Source organism: Pongo abelii, chromosome 3, assembly GCF_028885655.2.
Source record: "Pongo abelii isolate AG06213 chromosome 3, NHGRI_mPonAbe1-v2.0_pri, whole genome shotgun sequence".
Classification (NCBI taxonomy): domain Eukaryota; kingdom Metazoa; phylum Chordata; class Mammalia; order Primates; family Hominidae; genus Pongo; species Pongo abelii.
Genome location: NC_071988.2, coordinates 160,208,100 through 160,224,473, shown reverse-complemented (window position 1 = coordinate 160,224,473; position 16,374 = coordinate 160,208,100). Strand labels below are relative to the sequence as shown.

General features: G+C 40.0%; 1 long non-coding RNA gene and 1 other non-coding gene across 2 annotated transcripts in view; both read right to left on the bottom strand.

Annotated features, from left to right (window-relative positions):
• The window catches only part of LOC103890508 (uncharacterized), a 121,244-nt gene that overhangs the window by 90,277 nt on the left and 14,593 nt on the right, over nucleotides 1-16,374 (bottom strand). The gene's annotated exons all lie outside the window — the stretch shown is intronic.
• On the bottom strand, nucleotides 1,623-1,681 carry LOC112133251 (U7 small nuclear RNA). The gene has a single exon (XR_002914925.1). It is a non-coding gene; the product is annotated as a U7 small nuclear RNA (small nuclear RNA).

Below are 16,374 nucleotides of genomic sequence, written 5' to 3'. Positions count from 1 at the left end.
CTAGTTGGACAGCTTGGCTCCGAGGGGCTAGATCTGGGCCCCTTCCATTAAGTGACTTTGCCCTTTCTAAAACTTTCACCTCCAGATGCACGGACTAAAGAGAGTGGGTTTGGAAAATTTCTTGGAATATTTTAGGAGCATGGTGTGAAAGAGGCTTCTATCACTTCTGGCTGCATTCCAGGGCTTGCTGTCAGTCATATGGCCAACTCAGCTGCAAGGGAGCCTGGGAAGTAGAGAGACACACACTGTTATGTGCACACTCTAGTAGTTCCTGGGCCTCTCATGCAGTCAGTAAGTAGAAAATCCCCAGAGACTATAAAACCTACATAAGATAACATGTCTGGCAGATTACTTTGAAATCCTGTAGGTGCTTTAGTACAATTCAAGAATATTTCCAAACTTCTTCCTGGAACTTTTTGTTTATCAATTTGTAGATCTTAAGGTATTTCATATAAATATAAATTATGTATATATATATATATTTTTTTTTTGAGATGGAATTTCACTCTTTTCGCCCAGGCTGGAGTGCAATGGCGTGATCTCGGCTCACTGCAACCTCCGCCTCCTAGGTTCAAGTGATTCTCCTGCCTCAGACTCCCTAGTAGCTGGGAGTACAGGTGTGTGCCACCAGGCCTGGCTAATTTTTGTATTTTCAGTAGAGACGGGGTTTCACCACATTGGCCAGGCTGGTCTCAAACTCCTGACCTCAGGTGATCCACCTGCCTTGGCCTCCCAAAGTGCTGGGATTACAGGCGTGAGCCACCGTGCCCGGCCGGTATTTCATAATTTTGCTGAGACAGCAATAATCAAAAAAACAAATGTAACCTTGGCTATCAAAATCTTCAAGGGTCCCCAGTCTTGAAATCGAGAACAACCTTTAATCATGAAGTCAATAGTTAATTGTGCTTTTATAAGATGCAGTTTAACTGATGAGGATAAACGAGCTATGAATGTATTTATTGGTGTTCAAAGCAATGTTGGTATCACCATGAATTTTTTGGTAAGAAGTTCATGGAAGTTGTTTATTTGCTATACTAATGCAGGGACTAAAAACTGTAATACTCCTGCTGAGTATATCACTGACTAGACCACGAATACCTGACACTAGATTTTATGCTTTATTTATTTATTTATTTTTGATAGGGTCTCACTCTGCTGCCCAGGCTGGAGTGCAGTGGCACAATCATAGGTCACTGCAACCTCCAACTCTCGGGCTCAAATCATCTTTCTTCCCTAGTGGCTAGGACTACAGGTGTCTGCCACCATGCCCAACTAAGTTTTTGGTTTTTTTTGCAGAGACAGGGTCTCACTATGTTGCCCAGGCTGGTCTCAAACTCCTGGCCTCAAGCAATCAACTCCCAAAGGGTTGCGATTACAAGTGTGAGCCACTGGGCCTGGTCCAGGTTTCATATTTTAAATATTGCCTTTATTTTCCTAGTGAATACCATACACTTTCAATTATTGCACTTGTTACTGGTAATTTACAGAGGACCATCACATTTCACATTACCAGTAACTTGAAAAATTATCAGATTTATAGCAAGTAAAGCATATCATATCTGTCCCAATTGGTGGTAGAAGTGACTGGGATTTTGTTGTTGTTGTTTGGTTTTATTTTTGTGGGAGGTTTTCTGGTAAAAACTAGAAATCCTGCTAGACAAATTCTGAAAGAGCTGCTCTTGACTGTGGTATTAATCTTGGTTATTATTGTTTTTGCTGTGTAATCTTGGGCAAATTATTCTAACTCTGCAAGCCTCAATTTCTTCATCTATAAATTGAGGATGAAAATATCAACCTTTTCTGGAAAGGTTCCTGTAAGATAATACAGTTAAAGGACTTAGTATGGTTAACTGACATATTGTTCCTCCAAATGTTAACTCTAATAGTAATAAAAACAATCGTTGTGTTATTACTATTATCTTGGTCCCAATTTATTTTTCTTTAAAATGGAGACAATAAGATCTGCACTGCCATGAGAAGTAAATGAGCTATATAAAAAATGTGAGATACGCAATAGTCAACCAATTGAAATTGTTTCACTATCCCTTTCTAGCCAGAACAGAACCCAGACTTCTCTCTACATTAGGTTACAGGACCTTTGACACTGATCTGGTAGGTCCTTTAGGCTCATTAACAATCCTTTAGATTCTGAATGTTAAAGACTATTTTTGTAAATTTTCAGTGTTGAATGCGAGATACTTGATGTTTAGTATTTCTTTGATCAATTTCCACAACTTTCTCCATTTGTGAGTTACTGAGTTGGTTGTATCTGTTATAAACCACTCAAATTGTGAATAAATGGATTATCCAGAAGGCAGTATAGACTCTTCATGTGTTTACATGGAGTTAGGTTTAGCTGACCCTAAAGCTATGACTTCTCTACTTCTAGAGATAGATTTGCTTCTTGTTTTTTATTGCTTGTACATAGAAGATCTATTGTCTGAGAGCCATATATACAAATAGGTTCTAATTTGTTGAGAATCTTAGATTTTCTCTGTACTGTATTCAAATTTAGCATTCATGTTATGCTGCCCTGGGTAATGGCCATTGCCATTGCCTAGGGATATAATTAATAAGCATTCAATCATTTGACAACAGTATTAGACACCCAAGTCAGCAGACTATCAATTACAGCAAGTCACAGGACTACAGGCATTGACAGTTCCTATATCAATTTTAAATCTTCAAAAAGAAGATTTAACTAATGATTTGAAGTAAAGAAAAGAAGTAATGCCTTGGGGAAAATGTTTTCAGACCTTCTGAATTTAAATATAGTTAATGCAATAGTAAACTGATTTTCCCTTCAGAATTGGTGGTGTTTTCTACTGAACTGCTGGTTTTGCAGCACTAGATTAAATTGAAATCTTCAACCGTACTGAATAAAGAAGTAGAGGATCTGAGTAAGTTCAGCTGCATCTCTGCTTTATTCTTGGAGTAGAGACTGCTCTTGAAAGCAATTCCTGCTGCCTTGACAATTTCCCTTTCTCTTTTGGATTATGGAAATCACTACTACAGTAGACTTGTTATTCTTGTTCTGCATTGCAGTCTTTCTCCCCATCTGTGTTTCTTTCTTAATTAGAATTATCTGCCATCTCTCACTACTAAAAGTTAGGTAAAAGTCATGATTCTCCAGGCTTCTAAGCAGCAACATGATCAGTAAGACCAGCTTCTGGCAGGAAAATGAAATTATTTTTAATGTTAAACAAGGTAACTGCAGGATTCCACCTGCAGCCCAAGTATCACTGGGAACTGATAAAAGATGAAGTCAAGATATTACTCTCTGATCAAATGGATTGCCTTTCAACATAGCTTTTTGAAAAGAATCTCATCCCAAAAGCCACACAGCTGTAAGCCCAAGAGGTAGTAAGAAATGAGCCGCTTACAGGAATTGGAGATTAGCAGAGCCTCATTAGGGATCCAGGCAGGGTAAGCCACAGAGAGGCAGCTGTATTTTTCTGTGGATGGGCCTGAACCTTGGAACAGATGCATTTTGGGGAAATGCAATTTTATTTTGGGCCACATTTGCCTAAGGAATAAAATGTTCCAAGAGACTCCAAATACCATTTCAGGGAATTTTAATGTGCTAACCTAAATTAGCTAACTTATTGGGAAAGAGGCTCTGTTCATATTTACTGAGATGTCCAGCCTCAACTCTCAGAAGTGTCTGGAGGAGATGTGTATTACTGTAGTGAACTGGGAAGCTGTGGAAGGCTGGATGAATGAGGGCAATCTGGGGAAGATTACATCATGATTCATATCTCTCAGGTCAGGCTGATGCTTACTCTCCTTAAATTGCTACAGTGCAGGAATCAGCATGGTTGTGCCCTTGTAAAGTGAATGAAGACATGCAGAACTATTAATTTTCAAAGGGCTTTCATTTTCTCAACATAAAGACTAGCTTCCTAGGCCAAAATTATGGTCTCTTAACCACATGAAGACCCGTGCTTTCCTTAGTAAAGGCAGTATTTAAGGAATGTTGACGAAGGTTCATGTCATGTGCTTGTGTTTATTTTGCAAAACATCAATTTAAATATATAGAGCAGTAATATCTGTCCTAAGCAGTATGCACATAGCCCTCATGAACGTCATTTTGCAACCTTACAAGAACATTCCTTCTATGGATCAATAATACACTTGGAGAGATGATTTTGATTCAAGTCATTTTCTTGCCTTTGGTTCCTCCTTTTCCAATGTGGTTCAAAGGTACTGCAGCAATGTTGTTAATTACACACACACCCACACACACCACACACATCGACACCCACACCCACACACACTCAGAGTCAGTGAGAAAGTCTATGGATAATCTTGACCTGCAGTGCACTTCTTTCATTCCCTGTAAAAGTTGCCAGGTGATCATACACAGCAGGAAAACATTAGAATGTGTAAATTGTAGAGAAAATCCACAGGGTAATCATTAACCTCAGGCAAGCAGCAGGCCTGTCCCTCACATTCTCACATGCAATGCTGATGGAACAGGTGGCGTAAGGCAGTTACTGCCATGGTGGGAAGTGGGGAGCACATCTTAGAAGAAACCGTGGTCTGTAATTATTTGGGAGCTGACAGTTGCTGAACAACTTCTCTAACGATACCTGACGCACGTCTTAATGCTTTACTCAAGCAGAAAGTAAACTACTTTACAACCAGAGTAAGCACCATAACTCACTGCCAGCTTCCTATTTCATAATTCCTGGTGTCAGGTTATGGGTGGAACATGCCAGGACTCTGTATTTATGGTTAACTCTTTAAAAAGTATTTAAATTCTTGAAATAAGTCTTCATGTATAGGTGTAATCACTACTTTTTGGATTATGGTAGTTAGGGAGGAGAAGTGATGGGGAGACTTCTAGCCTTAGAAGAATTTGGAGTCCCTCAGAAAAGTGCCCTATAAATTCAAAGGATAATCATCTGGGTCATTTTTGTCATTATTTCCATCTAAACAAGTTTCTAGATGTATGGTTGAACATTAAAATAATCTTGTGGAATGTAGTTCTTGGAGCCATGAGAAATATGGGCAGACCCTGGGAAGAAATAGCGTCCTATTGGCGATGTCTTCAGGGCTTGCTGACTCAGAAATTTTCCAAATGCAGAGCACAGGAAAGCTGTGCCAGGTCCAAGAACCCTCTTCACTTTGCGCAACTGCTTCCTCATATATTTGTACCATCTGGTTGAATGTGATTACTGTGACTACTGAGGAAAATAATACCCCAAATTATCCACTCAGCTTCAGTTGGCAGAACAGAGAAACAAAGCATAAAGAAAATTTGCATTATTTCATTGAGATTACATGTATCAATGCAAGGTGATATGGTTTGGCTGTGTCCCCACATGTTGTGGGAGGGACCTGCTGGAAGGTAATTGAATCATGGGGGCAGGTCTTTCCCAGGCTGTTCTTGTGATAGTGAATAAGTCTTACAAGAGCTGATGGTTTTAAAAAGGGGAATTTCCCTGCACAAGCTCTCTTCTCTTGTCTGCCGCCATGTAAGACATGCCTTTCACCTTCCACCATGACTGACAGGCCTCCCCAGCCATGTGGAACTGAAAAGTCCATTACCACCTCTTTTTCTTCCCAGTCTCAGGTATGTATCAGCAGCATGAAAACTGATGAATACAGTAAATTGGTACCAGTAGAGTGGGGCACTGCTCTGTGAAGCCCTTGGTGCCCTGCATCCCAGCTGCTCTAGCTGTGACTAAAAGGGGCCAAGGTATAGCTCAAGCTGTTGCTTCAGAGGGTGGAAACCCCAAACCTTGGCAGCTTCTATTGGTGTTGAGCCTGCAGGTGCACAGAAGTCAAGAATTAAGGTTTGGGAACCTCTGCCTAGATATCAGATGTACAGAAACGCCTGGATGCCCAGGCAGAAGTCTGCTGCAGGGGCAGGCCCTCATGGAGAGCCTCTGCTAGGGCAGCACAGAAGGGAAATGTGGGTTTGGAGTCCCCACACAGAATCCCTACCGAGGCACTGCCTAGTGGAGCTGTGAGAAGAGGGCCACCATTCTCCAGACCCCAGAATGGTAGATCCACCGACAGCTTGCACTGTGTGCCTGGAAAAGCCACAGACACTCAATGCCAGCCTGCGAAAAAAGCCAGGAGGGGGGCTATGCCCTGCAAAGCTACAGAGGTGGAGCTGCCCAAGGCCGTGGGAGCCCACCTCTTGCATTAGCGTGACCTGGATGTGAGACACGGAGTCAAAGGAGATCATTTTGGAGCTTTAAGATGCGACTACCCCACTGGATTTTGGACTTGCATGGGGCCTGTAGCCCCTTTGTTTTGGCCAATTTCTCCCATTTGGAATGGCTGTATTTACCAAATGCCTGTACCCCCATTGTATCTAGGAAGTAACTAACTTGCTTTTGGTTTTACAGGCTTGTAGGTGCAAGGGACTTGCCTTGTCTTGGATGAGACTTTGGACTGTAGACTTTTGAGTTAATGCTGAAATGAGTTAAGACTTTGGGGAACTGTTGGGAAGGCATGATTGGTTTTGAAATGTGAAGACATGAGATTTGGGTGGGGCCAGGGACAGGATGATATGGTTTGGCTGTGTCCCCACCAAATCTTATCTTGAATTCCCATGTGTTGTGGGAGTAATGCAGTGGGAGGTAATTGAATTATGGGGGCAGGGCTTTCCTGTGCTCTTCTTCTGATAGTAAATAAGTCTCATGAGATCTGGTGGTTTTACAAAGGGGAGTTTCCCTGCACAAGCTCTCTTCTCTTTTCTGCTGCCATGTGAGATGTGCATTTCACCTTCTGCCATGATTGTGAGGCCTCCCCATCCATGTGGAACTGTGAGTCCATTAAACCTCTTTTTCTTCCCAGTCTTGGGTATGTCTTTATCAGCAGCATGAAAACTGAGTAATACAGAAGGAGAACATCTCATTCAGAAGACTACCTTGATAAACCTTAGGGATGAGGAGGATAAACTGTGGTCAGTGTGTTTTAGTAGCCAAAGGTCTTGGCTAAATTGTATTCTCAGGATGGCAGTAGCTGTTTGAGGCTCTTTTTGTTTGCTGAACATGACTGGAATGTGTTTGAATATAAAAAATGTGCAATAGGTGCTGAGGTAGTAAATTGACTCCTCATGTAAAGGAAAGTGAGAAATTTCTGAGGAAAACCTGGGGGAGAGGAGAAAAGGATCCAAAGTCAAGATATTGCAGTAAGAAAGTGAAAAGTCAAAAGAAAAAAAAAATCTTCCATGGAGGTTTAGCTGAAGAGGGGTTTTAGAGGCAAGAATATCTGAGAAATTTTAAATTATTTGATATAGGGTGCAAAATGTTAACCTTCTTCTCCATTTTCCTTATGCAAATGTTAGAAAATCTGTCAGAGGCATTTAAACCAGAGCAACTCCATGTTGAATAGGGGCTAGGTAAAATAAGGCTAAGACCTCCCTCGGCTGCATTGCCAGATAGATAAGGCATTCTTAGCCACAGGATGAGATAGGAGGTCAGCACAAGATACAGATCATGAAGACCTTGCTGATAAAACAGGTTGCAGTAAAGAAGCCGGCTAAAACCTACTGAAACCAAGATGGCTACTTGAGTGACCTCTGGTTGTCCTCACTGTTATACTTTGACCTGCGACATGACAGTTTAGAAATGCCATGACAATGTCAGGAATTTACTTACATGGTCTAAAAAGGGAGGCATGAATAATTCACCCCTTGTTTAGCATATAATCAAGAAATAACCATAAAAATCATCAACCAGCTGCCCTCGTGGCTGCTCTATTTCTGGAGTAGCCATTATTTTATTCCTTTACTCTCTTAATAAACTTGCTTTCACTTTACTCTATGGACTCACCGCAAATTCTTTCTTGAGCAAGATCCAAGAACTCTCTCTTGGGGTCTGGATCAGGACCCCTTTCTGGTGACAAATCTACATTTCACACTTATGGGTGTGTGTGTGTGTGTGTGTGTGTGTGTGTGTGTGTATTCCATAGGACCACTCAGAGAAGTAACAAGTTCTGCACCCAAGTTCTCTCAGAGAGAGCAAAAAGTGCGTTTACTGATCACCTCAGTATCAAGAAGATTAGGAAAAGGCTAACCTAATTCTTTCAGTTACTGGAGAGAAATCAAACCAAAGCAAGTTATAGGGGGCAGGGAGGATACTAACTTTGGCCTGAGAAAGAAAATGCCTAAGTGCAATTAAAATGAAAGACCCTGAAGGAAACGAAAAAGATAATAAAATTATTTTAATTATCATTATTGTAATTATTTTTAAATAGAGTTGAAGATTTCCACATTGCTTAATTGTTCCAATGTTGTTACTATTTTCTTTTCTAAGCCTCTACTGATTATCTTAATAATTAATACATCTGAACTCAGAACTCTCCTTTTATCCCTCTAGAGATTTGATTTTAGAGTTGAAATAACAATCTTGGTGCTATCATGATTTGCCAACTCAAACAAAATGAGAAGAGATCAAATACATAATGGCCAAGTAGGATATGTGGAGGTGTTTATTGAGTTGTATCACATTCTGGTTTTCTGTTGATGTTCTTCCTTTTGTTTGTTTTTGAAGACCAGGAGACCACTCGGCTCATCTGACAGAGGCAGCCTGTGGATCAGCAAATCCTAGGAGCTAAAAGGAACTTAGAGATTATCACCTTCTCAATCCATGCTGGAGACTTATCTGTTCTCTCACAGTCTAAAATAGAGATTTAGCCCTGACTTAAATTATTTAGGGGTTCACAAGGCTGATAGTTAAATTTTCTGAACCTCTGAATTATTGAAACATTTTTAGGTAAGCCAAAGGATGTTCACTAAAATTATTTTCTGTTGTCTCCAGAGGCCCAAAGTTGGAGAACAAAACATTCTCAGCCGTGGAGCTAGACTTGCAAAGGGGGTGATCCTAAATTTGACCTGCCGGCATTAGTTATCACTCATTCACAGGCATCTATAAAAGGCCAGGGTTGAAAGCCTTCTAGAAAGACATTTCTTTGGGGAACATTTTCTGTGTCACTGGGATAAGGGGAGAAGAAGGTACTTTCCACCCCACTCTAAGTGAGAAACCTTCAAGGAAGAATCAGGCTAAAACCGTGAAATAACGTTTTGCTCAAGCTCTTGATGTGCAAAGATGTGATACTTGAGTTACTCTTGGTCTAATAGGAGAGGCTGTGGCTGGAGCTGTGCTTTGCTGGTGTCAAAAGGAAGAAAAATGACTTTGAGAGTGAGCTATAGAATGAGCTGCACTTGCTCCAGCTGTAGGCAAATGCATGTCCTCACTATTATCTAGATTTGAATCGCACCGAAAGGAATTGGCTGTAGGTCAGCTTGAAAAGGATTCCACCCAAAAGGACTGCCTGAAGGGACAAGGAGAGCACAGCAGAGGGACCCAGCAGAAGCCCAGATTAGTCCTAAGCAGCTGGCTGGAGGAGCCGCCTTGCCCAGGTTGACCGGCAGTGGAGGAATACCCAGTAGAAGAGTTTGTAGGAATCTGCAGAAACACTGTTGAGAAACACTGTCAACAAAAAAGCCCTGAAAGTAACTAAACCAATCACATACAACTGAGCCCCTTTTGCCTAGTCTTCTCTCACTACCTGGGTCTGACCTGGGAGCAATCAAAGAGTAGCTAGGGAGCGAGGGGAAGAAGTGGAGCTGGGAAGAGAGAGGAGGCCAATCTCTCATGCTCTTCAGATTTCCAGCCAGATACAGGGGAAGGGAGAAGCTTCAATTAGGGTAAGATTCAAAGCTTTTTATATTATTGGGTGGTGCTTTGAAAAGTACTGAAATGAGACTGTTCTTGTGACTAAATGTGGGCAGAGAGGCTTGTCCTAGATGCCAATAAATGATGGGGAAAGAGAAACACCCTAGGGGTGTATATGAAAGGTCAGAGGGCAAAACCTTGCTTGCTTGCTTTTTCTTTACCTCTCTTCCTTCCTTCCTCCCTCCCTCCCTTCTTTCCTTCCTCCCTCCCTCCCTTCCTTCGTTCCTTTCCTTTCCCTTTCCCTTTCCCTTTTTCTTTTTCTCTTTCTTTCTCTCTTTCTTTCTTTCTTTCTCTCTCTTACTTTCTCTTTCTCTTTCCTTCCCCTTCCTTCATTCCTTCCTCTTTCTCTCTCTCTTTCTTCCTTTTTTCTTTCTCCCTCTCTCTTATTCACTCACTCTCTTGCTCTTCCTTTTTGTATCCTACTGAGTCCAACTGATTCAATAAATTAGTTATAGTTAAACTGATAGCAATTGATTTTCTTTTTCTTCAGCTTTGGTTTTATTTCTGTCTCTGAAAACACACATAAATCATTTACTCATTTACTAAATTCAACACCTTCAAAGATTTGAAAATAGCATTAATGGGACCCCTGAAATTCTTGATATTCAAGGTCCAAAATCCTCTGATTCCTTTGCCATTTTTCATTTAACTGTATTTTCATCCTACATCTGGTCACCATTCTCCCCTGTCATTCTAGGTTTATATCACTCCTCTTAAAACTGAGGCTTTTCGAGCCTGCATCGCCAAGTCAATCCTAAGCCAAAAGAACAAAGCTGGAGGCATCACGCTACCTGACTTCAAACTATACTACAAGGCTACAGTAACCAAAACAGCATGATACTGGTACCAAAACAGAGATATAGATCAATGGAACAGTACAGAGCCCTCAGAAATAATGCCGCATATCTACAACTATCTGGTCTTTGACAGACCTGAGAAAAACAAGCAATGGGGAAAGGATTCCCTATTTAATAAATGGTGCTGGGAAAACTGGCTAGCCATAAGTAGAAAGCTGAAACTGGATCCCTTCCTTACACCTTATACAAAAATTAATTCAAGATGGATTAAAGACTTAAATGTTAGAACTAAAACCATCAAAACCCTAGAAGAAAACCTAGGCATTACCATTCAGGACATAGGCATGGGCAAGGACTTCATGTCTAAAACACCAAAAGCAATGGCAACAAAAGCCAAAATTGACAAATGGGATCTGCACAGCAAAAGAAACTACCATCAGAGTGAACAGGCAACCTACAAAATGGGAGAAAATTTTCGCAATCTACTCATCTGACAAAGGGCTAATATCCAGAATCTACAATGAACTCAAACAAATTTACAAGAAAAAAACAACCCCATCAAAAAGTGGGCAAAGGACATGAACAGACGCTTCTCAAAAGAAGACATTTATGCAGCCAACAGACACATGAAAACATGCTTATCATCACTGGCCATCAGAGAAATGCAAATCAAAACCACAGTGAGATACCATCTCACACCAGCTAGAATGGAAGTCATTAAAAAGTCAGGAAACAACAGGTGCTGGAGAGGATGTGGAGAAATAGGAACACTTTTACACTGTTGGTGGGACTGGAAACTAGTTCAACCATTGTGGAAGTCAGTGTGGTGATTCCTCAGGGATCTAGAACTAGAAATACCATTTGACCCAGTCATCTCATTACTGGGTATATACCCAAAGGACTATAAACCATGCTGCTATAAAGACACATGCACACGTATGTTTATTGCGGCACTATTCACAATAGCAAAGACTTGGAACCAACCCAAATATCCAACAATGATAGACTGGATTAAGAAAATGTGGCACATATACACCATGGAATACTATGCAGCCATAAAAAATGATGAGTTCATGTCCTTTGTAGGGACAGGATGAAATTGGAGGTCATCATTCTCAGTAAACTATCGCAAGGACAAAAAACCAAACACCACATATTCTCACTCATAGGTGGGAACTGAACAATGAGAACACATGGACAGAGGAAGGGGAACATCACACTCTGGGGACTGTTGCGGGGTGGGGGGAGGGGGGAGGGATAGCATTAGGAGATATACCTAATGCTAAATGACGAGTTAATGGGTGCAGCACACCAGCATGGCACATGTATACATATGTAACTAACCTGCACATTGTACACATGTACCCTGAAACTTGAAGTATAATAATAATAAAAGAAAAAAAAAACTGAGGCTTTTCTTACGAATGCACTCTGAGCATAGTGAGGCTGTTCCTGCCATAGATCCTGTCAGGCCACACTGCAGAGTGATCATAAAACTCTATAATGCATCAGGACCAACCAGGAATAGTTAGCTTAATAGTTATGAGAACAGAAAAGTTAAAAGTATAATTTTCAAATAAATTGGTGCTAAAGATTCAAATTTGAATCAGACGTTGCCAATACGGTATGATTTGATTGTTAACATTATGCAAAAAGTGTTTTTCTATACTGGCACCTAAAATGCTAGTGAATTATTTTGTTTTTCACTGACCAGATGTAGAACATTGGAAAAGTCCCTTAAGATTACAATGCACTTTTTTTCCAAAGGGGAACTAGATGAGAATGAATTAAATTCCTCATTTATTGAGTGAGTATTATATATAAGGCACTACTGTATCATATAATTAGCTCGCTTTGTTCTTGAAACTAGTCCACAAGTGAGAGGCAAGCTAGACAAATGTCCAGCTAACACTGGTACAGAACAAATTGAAATAAGATAAAAGAATTCAAGCACCATGAAGGTATATATTGGCTCTTAAAAAATCTTTGTTGAAAAATTGGATGAATAAGCCACCACACACAATGAAACCCAAGGAAGAAGAATTTGCGTCCCTTCCTGTTTTATAATGCAGTGATTTTTGTACTGGTCCCCCTTTTAAAGAGTTTCTTCCCTTTGTCTGGTATTATTTAGAAATTTAAATATTCCTAAGATGTAACTTATTAGACACATAACACTTTTTTTGTAAATGAATTATTGTGGCAGTCACAGAGAGCTGAAGAATACAAAGCATCTTGCTGTCAGGGAAGAACAGACAAGAAAAGGGAGAAAATAAGGTTTACAAAAGGTGACTGTGGACAGACAGGAGTGCCAACTCTATTCCCTTCTCAAATATCCTAAGGTTATTCATTCAGTCCCACATACCTGAACCCTGAATTGCTTGGAGTGTTTGTTCCTCAAGCACTGTATTTGTTTTGAAATTTCATTGTAAGTCACAGAAAGTTTGGGATAATGAAGCTGGAGCTGAGATCAAAGTTTGAAAATTTTTATTCATAAAATGGAAACTAAACAGAGCCTGTTGGTAGCAGATTCTGTGTGAGAATGGAAGGTCTCTAAGAGCCAGACATTTGACTGGGGTGAAATAAAGGAGAATGTCACAGCTGGGTTTTCACCAAAACCCTTTGTAATTCTAACCACATAGGTGTAACAGGAAGTCACTGATGCTGGTCTGAATTGCACGGAAGTACTAAGTAGGGAATAATGTGAGCTGATATGGTTGAGTAAAGCACACATTAGGGAATCAATTTAAGTCTAGCATGTAACTGGAGGGGTTGAGATTGAGGAGGACTGCTATTGTACATGTATGTAAAATATTTTTAATAGTACGAAATAGCATTTTGACTCAATGGTTTGGACATATGCAATTACATAAGCTCAAATAAAGTTATAGTAGTATATTGGCAGGAAAAAGAAAAGATGTTATCTGATGAAATTTAAAAAGGATAAAGTAACTATTATTCCTCTTCTCTTAAGAGGAGTTCACATAGCTCTTGGCATGTAATGGATGGAAATTATGATCAATGGGACCATGAGCTATGCAGTGGGTGGTAGTGCATGTTATAGGGATGTGATCATGAACATTCCACATCTCAAGAATGATTGCAAATTGTTCTCATTTAATCTTAGCTTTTATGTGTGCAGCTAATTATTTTCCTGTAAGAAATAGGTGCTAAGAAAGTTAGTTGTCTGCATGAGTCATGTGCAGTAAAACCACTTTCTCCTTTTTACCTTTTATCATTTTAAATGTATTCAACATTTCTTAACACAATTATTGCATTCTTTAAGTTTTTTAGCCTTCCATGTTTGCTATTTTATGCTTGTTTTTGGTCATTTTATTCTCATCTGAATTCACCTGCAAAACAATTTGGTGAAGGATATCAAATTGGTCTGGTGCGGTGGCTCACGCCTGTAATCCCAGCACTTTGGGAGGCCGAGGTGAGCAGATCACGAGGTCAGGAGATAGAGACCATCCTGGCTAACACGGTGAAACCCCGTCTCTACTAAAAATACAAAAAATTAGCCGTGCATGGTGGCGGGCGTCTGTAGTCCCAGCTACTCGGGAGGCTGAGGCAGGAGAATGGCATGAACCCGGGAGGCGGAGCTTGCAGTGAGCCAAGATCGCGCCACTGCACTCCAGACTGGGCGACAGAGCAAGACTCCATCTCAAAAAAAAAAACAAAAAAACAAAGATATCAAATTAACCACTTTTATTATGTATCTCCAAAAATTATCTGGAGAGATAGCTATTTATACTACAGCCTAATTTTAGTTTTCTGAATGACTTATTTATTTCAGTGATTATGCTTTTGGGTTGATTACTCATGGTCACACTATATATTAATGAGCCAATAATAGCATATGACTTGTAATAAAGCTCATCTGGCTTCCCTCACCAAGAAAACAACAGAGAAGATAGAAGAAAACAACACAGAAGAAAGAAGAAGTAATGTATGCTTCTTATTTTAACCCTTAAGAATAAAATTTCTGATTATAGATGTGGTTGGTATGCATTTGCTTTAATAGAACTATTGTCATTCTACTCTCACAATTATGTATGTAAATAAATATGGAGCTATTTCAGCTTAAGTCTTGACTGAGGCCCTAATATAATAGATGCTAACAATACCCGTCTTCCAAAAGGAGGTGCTGTTAATTGCATTTTAATAAAACTGATGAAAAATGTGATGAAAAAATACTTATTGCATTTAAAAAGCCTGTAATAGTTAGTCTGTAGTCCCTCAAGAAGACTCCAGAAATTAACAATTGGAAACATACAATTCCAATCTTGGAAAATGATCATGAAAAGAGCCTTAAACCAGAAAGTGAAAATCCCTCAAGTTTAATGACATTGTAGATCTTCTAGAAGTATTCTTTTCCTTTCTTGGGTGAAAGGTGATTATTTGAATTTCTAATAAAAACTCACCGAAGTCAGAGAGGAATAATGCCTCATGTGTCAGCTTGAGGGTCCAGTGGCAGTAGAGCACAGGGCTGCCATTGGGTTGGTCGACATATGTGATGGATGAAATTGTGAGAGTCAAGATAAGAGACAAAGACACATAGGAAAAAAATGGACACGTGATGGCAGAAGCAGAGGTTGGCATGATGCACCTGTAAGGCAAGGAATGCCGACAAGCACCAGAAGCTAGGGGAGGCAAAGATTCTCCCCTACAGGGTTCAGAGGGAGCATGGCCCTGACATCCTCTTGATTTTGGATTACCAGACTCCAGAACCATGAGACAATAAATAACTTTCCGTTGTTTGAAGCCACCCAGTTTGTGCTACTTTGTTACAGCAGCCCTAGGAAAGTAATACAGAATGTAGTTAGGCTCCAAGTGATATAAAACATAGGAGGTTTTCTTTGGTCAGATTGTGAGATATATGAGAGGAAGAAATAGTGCTCGAGGGTCATTTCAGATCTCCTTCAAATGGACTACTTGGCGGTACAAGGAAAACTCAACAAAAAGGTGTTGAAAGTATACAGCTAGATACCCAAGAAGAGAAGAGTTCTGACTAATGCTCTAGGTAGTGCTTCCATTGAGGGCTGCTAGTTAAAGATTTTCATGATTTTCTCAGAACTTCAAGTATAATAAAATAACAAAAAAAAAACGATTTTCATGATTTTCTATGATGAGGTTTTCCCAAGAACCCATGAATATTTTCATAAGAGGAAGGATCTGCTTTAAACCTCAACACAACCATATCAGGGCCCAAGTAAAAACTCTCCTGCCTTTTTGTGTACTTTACATCCTCTGTTTAGATCCTGGAGAGGTAACAAATCCACAGTAGCAAGCTGAAGGAGGAGATGCTGAAGCACAAAGAGGATAAAAGGGAAGAAGGCAATCAATTCCTTCTCTCTTCCCACACTGTAGGTGGTCAATGTTAATCAGGAGTGAAGCTTTAACACTGAATTATATCCAGGGTTGGTATTACATTGGGCAGAACATACTCAGTGTTCCAGAATAGCTTGGGAGAGTAAAGACTTCTTACTTTTTTGAGTTTGACCAGAAAAATCATGGGACCTTCCCTAGATTCCATATAAACTGGGGATGTGGGAGGCGGTGAAGGGTGGAATAATCACCTGTGAATTGATATGTAAAGGCAGATTTGATAAATGAATAAAATTATTTTCCATTCCACCTTATGAGTCTTGTTCATTCAAAATATTAGAAACACTAAACATTTTATACAAAAAGCTCCTTTTAGACATTATTTTATTCTATTCTTATGAGAGGCCTATGAAGTGCACAGATACTGTTGATGAATAGAAAGAGGTGTGGACAGACTTGCACACACTTTGACATGGGGATATTATTCCTCTCTGATTTCAGTCATAGTGATTATAGGTATTTTCTCCTTGCCATTAGTAAACATGTTATCTTTG